The sequence below is a fragment of the Lissotriton helveticus genome, chromosome 5_1 (assembly GCF_964261635.1).
Source record: "Lissotriton helveticus chromosome 5_1, aLisHel1.1, whole genome shotgun sequence".
Taxonomy (NCBI): Eukaryota; Metazoa; Chordata; class Amphibia; order Caudata; family Salamandridae; genus Lissotriton; species Lissotriton helveticus.
Window position 1 is genome coordinate 1486829876 of NC_136065.1, and position 17792 is coordinate 1486847667.

Below are 17792 nucleotides of genomic sequence, written 5' to 3' on the forward strand. Positions count from 1 at the left end.
CATTCCCGGATGGACGTCAAGCCATGGTACTGATCGACTCATGCTCCCGGTTTCGAGTGGTGGAAGTGATCCCGTCCACCGCATTCAGCCATGTCAAGCCAGCCCTAGACAGGGCGTTCGCAATGCTAGGCTTCCCGGGTGAAGTAAGGTCAGACAATGGACCGCCGTTTCAGGGCTCAGACTTCAAAGCATATTTGACCAGACGAGGCATACACCATCGGAGGGTCACACCACAGTGGCCTCAGGCCAATGGAGAGGTCGAGAGATTTATGAGGACACTGAACCGAGCTTTAAAGATTGGTGTGGAGAAGGGGGAAATGGCCGAAGAATGTCTATCGCAATTTCTGAATGCCTACAGACGGACACCACACTGCACCACCAAGTGCGCCCCAGCGCACGTCATGTTCAGGAGACCCCCACGAGACTGTGTGCCGGTGAGCCCAGCATGGCAGGCACCCAAATTGGATCACGAAGCGACACAGGACCGGAGACGACGCACGAATGAGAGAGCAAGCCAAACGAGAAGAGCCGGAGTCCGGCCACTGGCGGTAGGCGATCGTGTGGTCCTCAAGACTCGCCACCACCAATGGAAGTATCAGACAACATTTGAACCCGAGCTATGGGAGATTGTGAACATATACGGCACTATGGTGTCAGCGTCCCACGGATCAAGAATGGTGACACGGAATGTGTCATGGTTCAAGCGAGCGCCGATGAATGAAGCAACACAGGAACAGGTGTCGGAAGACATGGAGATTGAAGAGGACCAGCCGGCCACCCCCGAGGCAGCCGCCAACCCTCGGGACAGAGAACCATCACCAGCCCGGGGAGGCGCAGGATCAAACATCATCCAGCCAGGTCCCGAGAGTGAAGCAGCAGAACCGGCGGGCGCACCCGAGGTCGGAGGGCAGCGAAGCCGGAGATACAACCTACGACCAAACCCGACTCCCAGTCAGCAGCTCCAGGGCTATGCCTGGAGACTACGCACTGCGAAGAACTCTAAATAAGACTGGACTATTCATCTGTGAGTTTGGAGGGATGTACTGACGGAGCCACCCGGCCCGTCCACTCACGCACACACGCACGCACACAGCCCGGGGGCGGAGTAGCCCTCGGGTATAAATAAACGGGCGCGAGACCGCTCGTGGTCTTCGGCCCCTAACTGTTAGCTAGTCTCTGTATCTCATTGCGAAGTAGTTACAGGTAGGCCCCACTCTGCGGCCTAGGTCACCCTTGCCCCTTACAAGCATTACACCGTCGACCGCCGGATTACGATTTCAACGGTCAGAGTGAGTTAGGCAGGGGGGAAGACCACCACCTCTGACAAGTTCAAGAAGCCAATCAGGACGGCAGTTGCTTTCCTAATCCATACAATGGGGCAGTGACTACGCAGGCACTGCCGTAGGTTTTAGGATATCCCCTTCCGACTGCCTGTTAATGGCAGTCCCACCGCCATGAACAGGCAGATGGAAAAGAACTTTGGAGGCCCCTAGCAGGGCCCCTGTCCCCGGTGGGCCTCTGTTGTGGGGCCAGAGGGGCACATGTGGTACCCCCCAAACATCCATGCACCGTGTGCCAAGCACCACATATTGCCTGGCACAGGGTGCATGGATGTTTACATGCATGCCCTTTTCTATTGCAGCTTGTGCTGCTGCCCTTTTACAGGTCGCAGCATAAGCCGCAATTGAAGAGGGCATGTTTCCGACCTCCTAAAGGGCAGTCACATCGGCATATGTTCGGTGGAAACACCGACTACTAGTCGGGCGGTTACCATGCTGCAACGATGGCAGTCAAACGCTCCTCTGACCGCCATCATAATAATTCTCTCTCCCCTGTCTCCCCTTCCTCTCATTGCTTTCTGATGCATGCTTGATGCTGTATGGCCCTGACAGCTTATGTACAGCACAACAACTTTTATTTTATTACCTAGTTTTGCTAATTGAAGCACCATGTTGCCAAACATATTGATTCCCACTTTAAACACGAAAATGCAAAAAGGTGAGCAAGAGAGAAAGTTCACTTTCTTGGGGGACCTTTGGAAGCTGGGGGCCCTGTGCAATAACCCACTTTGCCCATGCCCTAAACGTCTCTGAACAGAGGTGTATAGCAAGTTATTTAGTTGTGTAAATACAATAAAAGTTCAGTTCTACTGCCCAGTCATAATTACAATGCACACATCGATTACATTGGGATAGTAACATAAAAATATTATTAACAGAATTTGTATACAAATTATTATTTAGAACTACAGCAATGTTATTATCCAACAAAGTGTATTTTATTGGTGTGTATTGGTATTTATATAGTTCCTTCCAAACCTTTTGTGAGGCAAAAAGTGTTTTTTGGATGGTTTGTCAGAGTTATTTATAATGATGGCTTTGAAATACACAGAGTTTACAAAGTTCATGAGCTCCCTTTGGAATGCATGTTGGAAAAGGTTTTTTTTATACTTTTGCCTACATGTTGTGTTTGGTCTTTGAGGTTTAAAAATGATAGATGCTGGTTGTGCCTGATGTTGCTGTGCTCAAGCATGATATTTTGTGGACACTTGTGGAAATAAATAACATTGGCATGCAGATTCGTAAAGCGTGAGGTGTTTGAGTATTTTTAATTTGTCTTAATGATTTTTTGGTCTTGTGTGAGGTTTACACTTTCACTGGATGCAGGCAGACCCATCACTTCTATAAGGCAAGGTAAAGGAACAGCCTTAAGGGCACTTTGTTACCATGCCAAATAAAATTACAAAAAGAGGTCCGAAAATTGAGTTTTTATCAGTGTTTAGGCCCTGCTCTGTCAAGGAAAAGTCTATATCACCCGGAGCTATGAAAATTACATTTACCATGTATAGGCAAAGAGAAACTTCCGTTTTCAAGAAGGCATTATAACGCAAAGCCTTTACCACTAACCCGGCACCACGATTAAGTCACTTCTACGCCCGTCTTTACACCAAAACGTTTTCCACCACGAATGGCATTACAGAGTCAGTCTTTACAACATAATTTAAGGCCAGGCAATTAATATGTAGTTAGGGCTTAGAGATGGGGAAAGGGCAGTTTCAGAGCTAACAGTGTGTGTGTGGGGGGGAAGGGAGATGTTGGATTTAGCGCTCAGGGCTGGGGAAGGGGCGATTTTGTGATTAAGGGTGTGCGTGTGGGTGGGTGTGGGGGTGTTGAGCCCAGATGTTAGATAGCCCTTCACCAGCACAGGCTGGGGAAGGGCCAGTTTTAGAAAGGCATTGTGGGCGCACATGAAGACAGGCAGAGGTGCCGAGAATAGACTTTAGGAAAAGTAGGGGAGGGTTGCACCTGATGTGGGTCTGAGAGCTCAGGGCTCAGATCTGGGGAAGTGTAGGAAGCTACTTTGCATTGGGAAACATGGGAGATTATTAGTAAACAGCAAGGTAGGACTACATGTCTATTATCTTATTGAATATGCACTTTGGGCAGAAACGAACTAGTAGACCTTGAACACTAATCCCATTTCCCCAAAGTGCGATAACGTAAGTGCAATGGTTGTTTGCAGCACACTCTTTTTATTTCTCGCCTGAGCTAGCGCATGCGTTACTCCGGTGAGACTTTTAGTAAGTGGGCTTTAAAAAGCTCACCACACGCTTTTGCTTGTGGCCTAAAGCTTGCGGTTACGCGCACAGTTGCGCGCAGAGGCGCCATCTGGCTTTCCTCTCTTGTCATGGCTCATTAAGCACATCGCACACCACTCGCAGACGTGCCTCTTTTTTTTTTTTACTTTTAGCAAGAGGCGCGCACACGCACACACCACTCGAGTGCTCGTTTTCTTTTTGTCCATTCTCCCGCTTTCCTTTCCTTTAATTCCTCTTGTTCGATTTCTTTCAGCCTTTGTTTCCTCCACCCCTATTTCCCTCCTCTTCACTACTTCTCTCATCCCCCTCCTCTCATTACAGTTATGTACAGAGGCGCCATCTGGCTTTCCTCTCTCGTCATGGCTCATTAAGCACATCGCACACCACTCGCCAGACGTGCCTCCTTTTTTTTCCAAGCTTTTAGTGCGAGTCGCGAGCACGCACCACTCGCGTGCTTATTTTCTTTTTGTCCACTCTCGTGCTTTCCTTTCCTTTAATTCCTCTTATTCGATTTCTTTCAGCCTTTGCTGCCTCCACCTTAATTTCCCTCCTCTTCACCATTCCTCTCTTTAATCCCACTTCTCTAATCCCCCTCCTCTCATTGCGTGCCCTCTTTATCCTAAGCATTTCCTTGCCTCATTTTCTGTACCTCTCACCTAGCGTCTTCCTTTACTCTTTCTCCTCCTTTTTCATTGTTTGCGTATCCATCCTTCTCATTTTTCCTTACATCATCCCTACTTTGTTTCCCTTTCTCTTTCCTGTTTTTACACCTCCCCCTCCTTCATTCTTTTTGTCTCTTGCTTTCTTTTTTTCTCCGATTAGTTCTTCTTTTCTCGTTCCGCCTTCCTTCCTTGGTCATTGTGCGTGCTGTGTAAATAACCACAGTGAACGGATGGAGTGATATAAATACGCCTATTTAGTGGGGAAAGTATTTTTTAATGAATTATTGTACTTCTAACTAACTGCCCGGCAGCACTTTGTCGCATGATTATTTTAAAATAATTGTCCATTCTGGAGGGAATTAAAATAACTGCACGCGTATTGGATTCAGTCCAAGATGGCCTGGTAATTTTACCATGTGACTTGCAAGGGGCGCAGCCACTACAACTGCGCTCTCTTATCATGCGCTCCATCAGCTGAGGCTCGGAAGCACTGACAGAGGTGGCATGATCGATGGAACGGAGGTGTAAGAGTAAGTTTCCAAGGATAATGTACTGCATGGGAAAATACTTACAAGTGTTGACCCCTCTCCTCATTTGTTCTTAACTTCCTTCTGCTAGTTTTTAATAGCACTGCCTGACCCGTTTTTTCCAGTCTGAGCGGAAAGTTGACGATTGTGGCATAGTGTGAAATTCTCTCAAGTTTTAGACAGCCCGATGCGCACTGGTGAATATTAGGAGGCATCATACTGCTTTTCAAGTCCACAGGCTCTAGTGTATAAATTCGCCCAACAAAACACGGCAAGCAGTCAACACTGTTCCACCCTAATGAACTGTTCTTTGGGTGGCTCATTTTTTTTTTACTACCGTCAATGCCTAGCCCACCTTATTGACAATGAATGTTATCATTAACAGCGAGGCGGGCAGCTTTAAGGGTAAATATTTGCTGCTGTCAACATTGACTCACTTCTTTAAAAAAACTCAGTATTGTGTTGTAATAAGAGTCCAGAAACCAGCTATGTCTTTTAATCCCATATTTAGGGCGTCTTTGCACCTGTGCAGTGCTCGTCTGCCTCTGTGCTTCCTTTCAGCCAGGTTCGCACGTGTAACCAACACCTACCTTTCTACACAGCGGAAGGTTTGTGCTTGTAAACAGCATATCCATCCATACATGCATTCATACACACTGAAGGTTTGTGCGCGTAAACAGCACATCCATCCATCGTCGAATATCAATTTCACACATTACTGTTCATGCCTGTATATGTCTAGCAAAAGTCTGCACACCCAAACTGGTGAATAGTGTGCTATACAAAATAGCATAACATATGTCCTGCAGCGCCTGGTATTGCGAACGCCAAGCCCACCTGAAATTAGTGTCACTTTTCTGTACCCTTAGAACATGCATAAATAATCTATATTAGTACCAGGTTCATTTTTTATGTTATAAAAGCACGCTAAGACATGAAACGTGAAAAAATACTTTTCACTGATGCTGGACTCCTTTCTCATAATCACTTAAACATAAGTGAATTGTTATTTACTGTGTGTTAAACAGATTTTGTTGTTAATATAGCGGCACGTAATAGTTGCTTCAGAGCACTTTCCATATTCATGTAACTGAATGGAATTTTAGAAAATACAGATGGTACTTCTGTAGCAATACTACTTTTAACAACTTTATTTGTATGCCTGTGAAAATATTAATGTTGCTTAACACCACGTTCCGAATTATATCTACCCATTTCTATGCTGAATATTGTATTATTTCTGCATAGTATTTTTTCTTGGATTCAGCCTGGGCACTAGACCACATCTTGTCCTTGTTTTGTCTCTACTCCCTTAATGTACACATAATGAATGAATGGCCTATGCCGCTTGAAACGTCATATTTTATTGTATTAATACACTGCATTATAAGGCGTTGAAGCACTTGAAAAATGCGTTGCTTCAATGCATTGCTTACGAGTTCCAAATGGTGTTTCACGTACAGGGTATTGTTTAAGGCTGAATGAGAACAGTAGATGTTGCCATCATCCAGGATGATGTGCCTCGTGGCTTAATACTTAAAAGGTCCCAAAGGCGAGACCGATTGGCTATGCCAATGCTTGTTTAAACAGCTTCTGGTGCATATATATATATATATATATATATATATATATATATATATATATATATATATATGCACCAGAAGCTGTTTAAACAAGCATTGGCATAGCCAATCGATCTCGCCTTTGGGACCTTTTGGGACCTACTGGCGGTCGCCAGTAGGTATATATAGTTAGGATTTTTTCTCTATGGGATTTTTGAAAATTCTATGTCTAATAACTTTGGCGTTTGTGGACGGAATTGGCTGAAATTTTCAGGAAAATTGAACATTTTGTTTCTGAGCAGCCCCTGAAAATTTGGGGGGGTTTTGTCAAGGGGGGGCCGAGAAAAAAGGGGGGTCCCAAAACTCATTTTTCCCATGCAATTTTCCATAGGGCGGTTGGCCTCACTTTTAGCCCGAACGGCTGAATGGATTTCCACGAAACTTGTCAAAATTGTAGGGACTGGTAGCCCGATGTGCCTTAGCTAGGTCTCAATATATGTGCTCCAGTGGATTTTGATAAATTAACGTTAAAAAAATATATATATCTGTAACAGCGCTCCGGGTAACGCCCCGGTTCGCGTACTTGACGCGTAACGGAACTTCGCGAAGCGAAGCTGATTGGCTCTCTGGTGTCTGTCAACATTCTAAACAGTCCGGAGCGGCCGCCATCTTGTCTCTCGGTAGGATCGAGAGACAAGAGGAGGCCAAAACAAAGGGGGAAATGAGCATTAGGGGGCATAGTAGATCCTCCCTGGCCCCCTAGGTTTGATGTGGAGGCTTTAAAAGGGCCCCGCGGGGCAAAAGAAAACCACACAAAAAAAAAATTGTTTCTTTTGCGTGGGGAGTGCCCGGTACGCGCACCGGGAAGCGGCGTGGGAAGCGTACTATGAGGGAAAAAGAATGATAGACTTTTCAAATATTGTATGTTTATTGATTGTTCGTTTTGTTGTTTTTTTAAAAAAAAAATATTTATTTATTTTCATATTTAAACGGGGACGTTTCGGACATTTTACTTTTGTGCAATGGGCGGTGGTAATCTAAATGATGAGGGTGGTGTTACTAAGGCATTAAAACAAAAAACCACTGACATATAGTTCCCTTTAAGGGTCAGATTATGTAACAAGCGAGCCATTTAATTGAAAAAACTAAACGTGACAAACGGTTGCAGGATCAGTGAAGGTTGATTTTATAATTGAAAGTATAACAGGATCAGTTACAATAAAATCGTCCATGCGCACACCATGGGCGAGTATCATGGGTAACATTACTTCGCAGCTTTAATAATACAATAATCAATAATGAAAAACTGACATCAATAGGGTTGTCTGTATGCCCAGTCAGTACCCTTCCCCGCCCGCCATGTGCACAAAGACCGCATACATCCCCCATAACGTCAAGGCTAAGTAACTAGAACGTCATAAGGAGTTGCAAGTCGCTCCCATACTGGCGCCATTTTGGTTGAGGCCAGGCAGGTCCAGAGTATAGTTCAATGTCTCCAATAACTAGCGGTAGGACCAGAATCCCTTTCGGCAGTTCAAAAAGTTCGTTAGCGCCAACAGAAAGAACAGGCAGCATGAACCATGACTCAAAGGCGAGGGAGGCAAAATCTTCCCTACCGGGTCACGCTGAGGTCCCACCGGAGCTGATCAAGTTGGCAGTCTACAGTGTCTCTTAGTAATTCGGACAAAAACTGGCGTCAGCATGAGAGCACTACCATCCTGTGACAATGTTGTGGCCACTTCCGGAGAGCGGGACAGCAGGCGTATCCCTCCGCCGATGCAATGAATCAGCCTCCCTCACGGCACCAGATGTGGATAAGGCGGCGGACAGTGGAGAAGTGTGGCTCAGGGGTTAGAGGCAGCAGACCCGGAAGCAGAGATCGGTCCTGGACCAGGGTTCAATTCCCCGCCTCGGCGGGTCTTAGGCTAAAAATTCCACGGACTCGATAATTCTCGCCCCGGTGCCTCCTTGACTCACGGGTTCACACTCTGCGACTCTGGGCAATAGCTTGCTTAATCTCCACAACGGCCCCTCGCGGCGGGATGCCTGACTTTCACCTTGTGGATACCCTGCTATCTCACAGGGGAATACCAGGAAGGGTTCCCTAAGCAAGCGCCGGGAAACCCACTGCGGGTAGCTGTGCGCTATATAAGCTCAACTACATTTACATTTACATTTACACCCGTGGCAGCGGTATATCCATGGGGGATAGTCGAGCAACAGTGGCGGTTGCCCCCATTGGAAGCTCGCGGGAGTCGAGGGCCAACGACTCTCGTAGAACCTTTAAAACTGAGAGGACGTCTTCAAGAGTGGGGCTCATGCCCGAGCAGGCAAGCATTCGAGTTCCAGGGTAGTCCAGAGCCGTTCTAGTGGACCAGGCCCAAATCCGGGGAGTCGGCCACCATTTTGAGCGTTCCGCAGCAACAGCCGCTCTTCACCCCGGCCACCGGAGCTGGTCCCCGGCCATCCAACTGAGTGGAACGCCAATGGCAGTCCTGGTGCAGCCGTCCGGCAGGTGAAACGCTAAGCGTCGCCCTGCTGCAGCTGACCGCGGGGACGGGCCTTGGCGCGTGGTGTCGCCCCCGGGCTATTTGCACAACGGTCCTCCACCCCTAGGCCGCCACCTATGCTACCTCGACAGGAACAGCGTCATGCATTTGGATTGATGTTGCAGCAGGCTGCCATGTAAATAGTTATTTAATAAAACGTTTTACCCTCTTACTTTGCTGGTGTGTTGTATATATTTATAATATTTGCATAGGGTTTGTCGTTATTTTGGGCGGGGTGGGCGGCGGAGCCGAGCTAACTTCTCTTATTTAGTCAGCACATAAATTGACTTACTGGTGCGCATTATTTTGGGTGTACATTTGGGATATCGGTTGGGGTCGGGTTCGTCGTACTGAAATAACCCTCCAAGTTTCTGGTGTAGGCTACTCTCCCATTCACTAGCTCCAGAGAGAGTCGTTCCTAAGTAAGGAAAGTGCTATAATCTTTTTCGTCCTTCACATGCGGATACCATGTTCGGGCTTATTTTTCTCATTCCATTAACCGTTCGATCAACGCCTCAGTCATACAAAAAGCATTCTTTTATTGACCCAGTCGTGCGCCACACATACGCATTCATACCGTACAAATCAGGGCCCATGCGCACATTCATACCATACAATCTTTCATGCTCCCAGAGATAGCTCCTACATATAATGTACCGTCTCACAGAGCTAGCCTATTTTTCCTCGCGTAGAACACGGTGCGGTCTAGGTCTTCTCCATACTTCAGCTGAAATTCCAATGTAACCTGCAGAAAAAGAAAAGAGGGGGGGGCAGCGTTCAAAGCACATCAGCGTGCATAAACACGAAAATGTTTTTATCTACCACGTACTTGACTTATCTCTCTGAGATGCAGTCCCTTGTGTCTCGGCAATGGTAGTCTGTTCATTACATAGATCGCCCGAGGGCGGTAGTACAGACCGCGCGTAGAAAAGGGTCAAAAGCCAGGGGTATAGGAGTATGTAACAAGCGAGCCATTTAATTGAAAAAAATAAACGTGACAAACTGTTGCAGGATCAGTGAAGGTTGATTTTATAATTGAAAGTATAACAAGATCAGTTACAATAAAATCGTCCATACGCACACCATGGGCGAGTATCATGGGTAACATTACTTCGAAGCTTTAATAATATAATAATCAATAATGAAAAACCGACATCAATAGAGTTGTCCGTATGCCCAGTCAGTACCCTTCCCCGCCCGCCATGTGCACAAAGACCGCATACATCCCCCATAACGTCAAGGCTAAGTAACTAGAACGTCATAAGGAGTTGCAAGTCGCTCCCATACTGGCGCCATTTTGGTCGAGGCCAGGCAGGTCCTTTCAAGTGGTGTGGGACCTGCCTGGCTTGGGGAATCTTTCAAGTGATGTGACTGAGGAGCAAATTGTGGACCTCTTTAAAGACTTCAACCCACTACATGTCAAGAAATGTCAAAGCGGAATGAAATGCTTTGCATTTGTAGACTTCAGTTCGGCGAAGACCCAGCAGAATGTTATAGGTAAATGTCATGGCACGAAGTTCAGTGGGCGGTCTGTCATTGTGAAAGCCTCAATTAAGTTGAATGGCTGCAAGAGCCCCGATTACACCAGCAGCCCTGTTAATATGCCGATCTTGGAAAAAGTTCCTCTGTTGGATTGTAATGGCTGCAGTGATGGTCTTGGGAAACTGCTTCCGAAAACTCTAAAGGCCACGAAAGCTTGCTATGCTGTTTCTTTGGAAATGCGGTGCTGGGTGATGGAAGTTATTGAAGAGTTGGCAGTGGTGTTTTTTGTAGATTTTGGACGCTCTGCCACAGTCCTGGCTTCGTCATTACGAGCACTTGAAAACAAGACATTCTGGGCAATACCACCCTTGACGCAGCCTTTTATGCTACAAGATGGTGTCTTCCATTCAGAAAATATTGTTGGCAGCAGTTTGAAAGGAAAGATAAACGGCCGTTCTCCTAGTGAGTCTCACATTCTTACATTTATGAAGAATGTTGAAGAGTAGTATGTTGAAAATCTGAAGCCATCGTTCTACAAACTCTCAACCAGCCTTGGATGGAAAAATCCTGAAGAATGTACAAACTGAAAACCAGTTTTTGTCTGCATAGCATCAGCAGCAACACTTGAGTCAGCTTTGTGTCAAGACGATCTCACGCTTGGGCGTATCCGTTCCTTTTACCTGGGTGAGCCTGAGCCCAGATGTGTTTCATTGACAATAGTTACATGTGAAAAGCACATTTGTGTCACAGTGGGAATGTAGAAATTCCCGCCAGATTGAAGTTCTGCTTTCCGAAATGTGATGCATACCACTAATCCTGGAAAGCAATAAATTACATTAATTCCTGAAATTGTTTGATAATCACAAAATCCTCAGAAATATCTTCAAACTATAGCAATTTTCCTATTTATATTCTTAATTTCTTGTAACTTCTACAGTCCAGAGTATAGTTCAATGTCTCCAATAACTAACGGCAGGACCAGAATCCCTTTCGGCAGTTCAAAAAGTTCGTTAGCGCCAACAGAAAGAACAGGCAGCATGAACCATGACTCAAAGGCGAGGGAGGCAAAATCTTCCCTACCGGGTCACGCTGAGGTCCCACCGGAGCTGATCAAGTTGGCAGTCTACAGTGTCTCTTAGTAATTCGGACAAAAACTGGCGTCAGCATGAGAGCACTACCATCCTGTGACAATGTGTGGACACTTCCGGAGAGCGGGGCAGCAGGCGTATCCCTCCGCTGATGCACTGAATCAGCCTCCCTCACGGCACCAGATGTGGATAAGGCGGCGGACACCCGTGGCAGCGGTATATCCATGGGGGATAGTCGAGCAACAGTGGCGGTTGCCCCCATCGGAAGCCCGCGGGAGTCGAGGGCCAACGACTCTCGTAGAACTTTTAAAACTGAGAGGACGTCTTGAAGAGTGGCGCTCATGCCCGAGCAGGCAAGCATTCGAGTTCCAGGGTAGTCCAGAGCCGTTCTAGTGGACCAGGCCCAAATCCGGGGAGTCGGCCGCCATTTTGAGCGTTCCGCAGCAACAGCCGCTCTTCACCCCGGCCACCGGAGCTGGTCCCCGGCCATCCAACTGAGTGGAACGCCAATGGCAGTCCTGGTGCAGCCGTCCGGCAGGTGAAACGCTAAGCGTCGCCCTGCTGCAGCTGACCGCGGGGACGGGCCTTGGCGCGTGGTGTCGCCCCCGGGCTATTTGCACAACGGTCCTCCACCCCTAGGCCGCCACCTATGCTACCTCGACAGGAACAGCGTCATGCATTTGGATTGATGTTGCAGCAGGCTGCCATGTAAATAGTTATTTAATAAAACGTTTTACCCTCTTACTTTGCTGGTGTGTTGTATATATTTATAATATTTGCATAGGGTTTGTCGTTATTTTGGGCGGGGTGGGCGGCGGAGCCGAGCTAACTTCTCTTATTTAGTCAGCACATAAATTGACTTACTGGTGCGCATTATTTTGGGTGTACATTTGGGATATCGGTTGGGGTCGGGTTCGTCGTACTGAAATAACCCTCCAAGTTTCTGGTGTAGGCTACTCTCCCATTCACTAGCTCCAGAGAGAGTCGTTCCTAAGTAAGGAAAGTGCTATAATCTTTTTCGTCCTTCACATGCGGATACCATGTTCGGGCTTATTTTTCTCATTCCATTAACCGTTCGATCAACGCCTCAGTCATACAAAAAGCATTCTTTTATTGACCCAGTCGTGCGCCACACATACGCATTCATACCGTACAAATCAGGGCCCATGCGCACATTCATACCATACAATCTTTCATGCTCCCAGAGATAGCTCCTACATATAATGTACCGTCTCACAGAGCTAGCCTATTTTTCCTCGCGTAGAACACGGTGCGGTCTAGGTCTTCTCCATACTTCAGCTGAAATTCCAATGTAACCTGCAGAAAAAGAAAAGAGGGGGGGGCAGCGTTCAAAGCACATCAGCGTGCATAAACACGAAAATGTTTTTATCTACCACGTACTTGACTTATCTCTCTGAGATGCAGTCCCTTGTGTCTCGGCAATGGTAGTCTGTTCATTACATAGATCGCCCGAGGGCGGTAGTACAGACCGCGCGTAGAAAAGGGTCAAAAGCCAGGGGTATAGGAGTATGTAACAAGCGAGCCATTTAATTGAAAAAAATAAACGTGACAAACTGTTGCAGGATCAGTGAAGGTTGATTTTATAATTGAAAGTATAACAAGATCAGTTACAATAAAATCGTCCATACGCACACCATGGGCGAGTATCATGGGTAACATTACTTCGAAGCTTTAATAATATAATAATCAATAATGAAAAACCGACATCAATAGAGTTGTCCGTATGCCCAGTCAGTACCCTTCCCCGCCCGCCATGTGCACAAAGACCGCATACATCCCCCATAACGTCAAGGCTAAGTAACTAGAACGTCATAAGGAGTTGCAAGTCGCTCCCATACTGGCGCCATTTTGGTCGAGGCCAGGCAGGTCCTTTCAAGTGGTGTGGGACCTGCCTGGCTTGGGGAATCTTTCAAGTGATGTGACTGAGGAGCAAATTGTGGACCTCTTTAAAGACTTCAACCCACTACATGTCAAGAAATGTCAAAGCGGAATGAAATGCTTTGCATTTGTAGACTTCAGTTCGGCGAAGACCCAGCAGAATGTTATAGGTAAATGTCATGGCACGAAGTTCAGTGGGCGGTCTGTCATTGTGAAAGCCTCAATTAAGTTGAATGGCTGCAAGAGCCCCGATTACACCAGCAGCCCTGTTAATATGCCGATCTTGGAAAAAGTTCCTCTGTTGGATTGTAATGGCTGCAGTGATGGTCTTGGGAAACTGCTTCCGAAAACTCTAAAGGCCACGAAAGCTTGCTATGCTGTTTCTTTGGAAATGCGGTGCTGGGTGATGGAAGTTATTGAAGAGTTGGCAGTGGTGTTTTTTGTAGATTTTGGACGCTCTGCCACAGTCCTGGCTTCGTCATTACGAGCACTTGAAAACAAGACATTCTGGGCAATACCACCCTTGACGCAGCCTTTTATGCTACAAGATGGTGTCTTCCATTCAGAAAATATTGTTGGCAGCAGTTTGAAAGGAAAGATAAACGGCCGTTCTCCTAGTGAGTCTCACATTCTTACATTTATGAAGAATGTTGAAGAGTAGTATGTTGAAAATCTGAAGCCATCGTTCTACAAACTCTCAACCAGCCTTGGATGGAAAAATCCTGAAGAATGTACAAACTGAAAACCAGTTTTTGTCTGCATAGCATCAGCAGCAACACTTGAGTCAGCTTTGTGTCAAGACGATCTCACGCTTGGGCGTATCCGTTCCTTTTACCTGGGTGAGCCTGAGCCCAGATGTGTTTCATTGACAATAGTTACATGTGAAAAGCACATTTGTGTCACAGTGGGAATGTAGAAATTCCCGCCAGATTGAAGTTCTGCTTTCCGAAATGTGATGCATACCACTAATCCTGGAAAGCAATAAATTACATTAATTCCTGAAATTGTTTGATAATCACAAAATCCTCAGAAATATCTTCAAACTATAGCAATTTTCCTATTTATATTCTTAATTTCTTGTAACTTCTACAGTCCAGAGTATAGTTCAATGTCTCCAATAACTAACGGCAGGACCAGAATCCCTTTCGGCAGTTCAAAAAGTTCGTTAGCGCCAACAGAAAGAACAGGCAGCATGAACCATGACTCAAAGGCGAGGGAGGCAAAATCTTCCCTACCGGGTCACGCTGAGGTCCCACCGGAGCTGATCAAGTTGGCAGTCTACAGTGTCTCTTAGTAATTCGGACAAAAACTGGCGTCAGCATGAGAGCACTACCATCCTGTGACAATGTGTGGACACTTCCGGAGAGCGGGGCAGCAGGCGTATCCCTCCGCTGATGCACTGAATCAGCCTCCCTCACGGCACCAGATGTGGATAAGGCGGCGGACACCCGTGGCAGCGGTATATCCATGGGGGATAGTCGAGCAACAGTGGCGGTTGCCCCCATCGGAAGCCCGCGGGAGTCGAGGGCCAACGACTCTCGTAGAACTTTTAAAACTGAGAGGACGTCTTGAAGAGTGGCGCTCATGCCCGAGCAGGCAAGCATTCGAGTTCCAGGGTAGTCCAGAGCCGTTCTAGTGGACCAGGCCCAAATCCGGGGAGTCGGCCGCCATTTTGAGCGTTCCGCAGCAACAGCCGCTCTTCACCCCGGCCACCGGAGCGGGTCCCCGGCCATCAAACTGAGTGGAACGCCAATGACAGTCCTGCTTCAGCTGACCGGCGAGTGAAACGCTAAGGGTCGCCCTGCTTCAGCTGACCGGCGAGTGAAACGCTAAGGGTCGCCCTGCTTCAGCTGACCGGCGAGTGAAACGCTAAGGGTCGCCCTGCTTCAGCTGACCGGCGAGTGAAACGCTAAGGGTCGCCCTGCTGCAGCTCCACCTGGGGGTGAGGGGAGAGGGGGCCGTCCGCGCCGTCTCTCCTGCGGGCGCCCCACGAGATGGCCGGGCCTACGACCCTGGGTTTGAGAGTCTCATGCTCGATCGATTTAGCTGGTAGGATCAGGCAACAAGAAGGTGGGGGGGGGTAGCGGCATGAGCAAGGCATCCCCCCACACAACATGCTGGACATCACCTCGGGATGTCCTGGGGTCGGGCCTTGGCGCGTGGTGTCGCCCCCGGCTATTTGCACAACGGTCCTCCACCACTAGGCCGCCACCTATGCTACCTCGCCGGCTGATGGCCTTTGTAGACTTTCTAAAGCCCAAATCCTACTAAAAAGTAGCCCAAAGTAGCCCAACATTGCTACTTTAAGGAAGGAGGGACAGGAACAGCGTCATGCATTTGGATCGATGTTGCAGCAGGCTGCTATGTAAATAGTTATTTAGTAAAACGTTTTACCCTGTTACTTTGCTGGTGTGTTGTATATATTTATAATATTTGCATAGGGTTTGTCGTTATTTTGGGCGGGGTGGGCGGCGGAGCCGAGCTGTCTTGCAGCCATCATGGCGTCGAGCTCGGTTCCTCTCACTAGTTTCATATTTCTCATGAGGGGTTGTTCCTAATGTTTCTATTTTAGCGAGGTCAAAAAGAGATCCCATCAGTGGCCTACTGATTTTGCTCGATTACTTTTGTTTTTTCTAACGATTTTTATGTTATAGTTTGCTACTGTAGGGGGCAATAAACTGCATCTGTTGGGCTAGGTGATGGCCTGGGATCAGGCCGGACAATCGGGCAGGGAGGAAGAGGTTATCAAAAAGGGCCTGTTCTATGAATGAGATGAAAGAGCGAGGGGGTTCAGCACGGGATGTGGCTCGGAGACAGGGTCGCGTTAGAGGTGCGTTTATGGCCCAAGCAGGAGAGACCGGGGGCTGTCGGGGCGCGGGGGAATACTTGCGAGGCCGGGGAGTGAGGGGGAGAGAGACGTGCAGGCTATTGGCAGTGGGCAGAGAGGCCATGACACACAAAATGGCTGTCACTTACGTGCATGATGGGGCCTAAAAGGGACAAGATGGCGTGGCCACTGTTTCGCGACTTTCACTTTACTTTCAACAGTGGCTGTGGTGAACATAAATGTATACCTAATTTTAGTCATTTTCCACAAAAAAGCTTTTGATATTTGCTATTAAAAAACCATTGAAATTCACTGAAAAAAACATAGGTTATAGACCATATATAGTTAGGAATTAGCATTTACAAAACCTTGAAAATTCACTGAAAAAAACATAGGTTATAGACCATATATAGTTAGGAATTAGCATTTACAAAACCTTATTTTACTCACACAAAGCCATTGAAATTCCATATATAGTTAGTTGCACTAACTATATATCGCGCACCCGCAATCCACTGCTGATGATGTCACATATTACATCATTCATGACATGGTCACTGACATCATTGATGACATCACTGATGACATCTCAAATGACATCACTGATGACATCACTGATGACATCTCATTTGACATCAATGGTCACATCACTGATGATATCATTCATGTGACAATACAATGCATCTCCTCACACTTTAATATAACCTCTGTTACACCCAGTGTTAAATACAGAATATAATTTTTTAAACCATTGACACACCAATACTAGTTACTACATACGCACTCACTGATTCCTATGTCTACACACACATTCACTCATTCACCCATACAATCATTCATACATACAATCACTCATCTTTACAACACTATCATATGCACTCATACACCTATAGAGACACTCACACTCTGCCACTCATCCATGGAGTTACTCACACACCTAGTCAGTCCTGTAAAGAATCAATCACACTTCCATTTTCTAATCTATACACTTAAACATAGAGTACCTTACATTTTCAAACATATACTAACACATACTTACTCTCTTATACAATCATTGATACAAGTACACATTGATATGCACAGAGTCACACATCTCCCAGCCAGCCACACACACACTCAGTCTCCCATACAAATACATGGACAATCAATCAATAACCCATATAGTTACTCATATAGCTACTGATCAACACATGCAGCACTTTACAGAACAACAGACATAATGATGCACAAATTAAGACAGTTTAGTCACTAACCCATGCACTCAGTGAGACACATTGTGGGCCCGATGTAGGTCGGTCGGTAACGGCCGAAAATCGGTATTTTCGGCCGTTACCGATCGGAATAGAGACAACGGGATGTAGGAGGCCGAAACCCGGCGAAATCGGCGATTTTACCGATTCGGAAAGTCACCGAGTCGGTAGGATTCCGAATCGGAAAAAAGTAGGAATCGGAAAAAATCTCCGAATCGGTAGAATACCTAATCGGAGATTTTTCCGATTCCTACTTTTTTTCGAATCGGAATCCTACCGACTCGGTGACTTTCCGAATCGGTAAAATCGCCGATTTGGTATAAATTCCGATTCGGTGAAAATCCGATT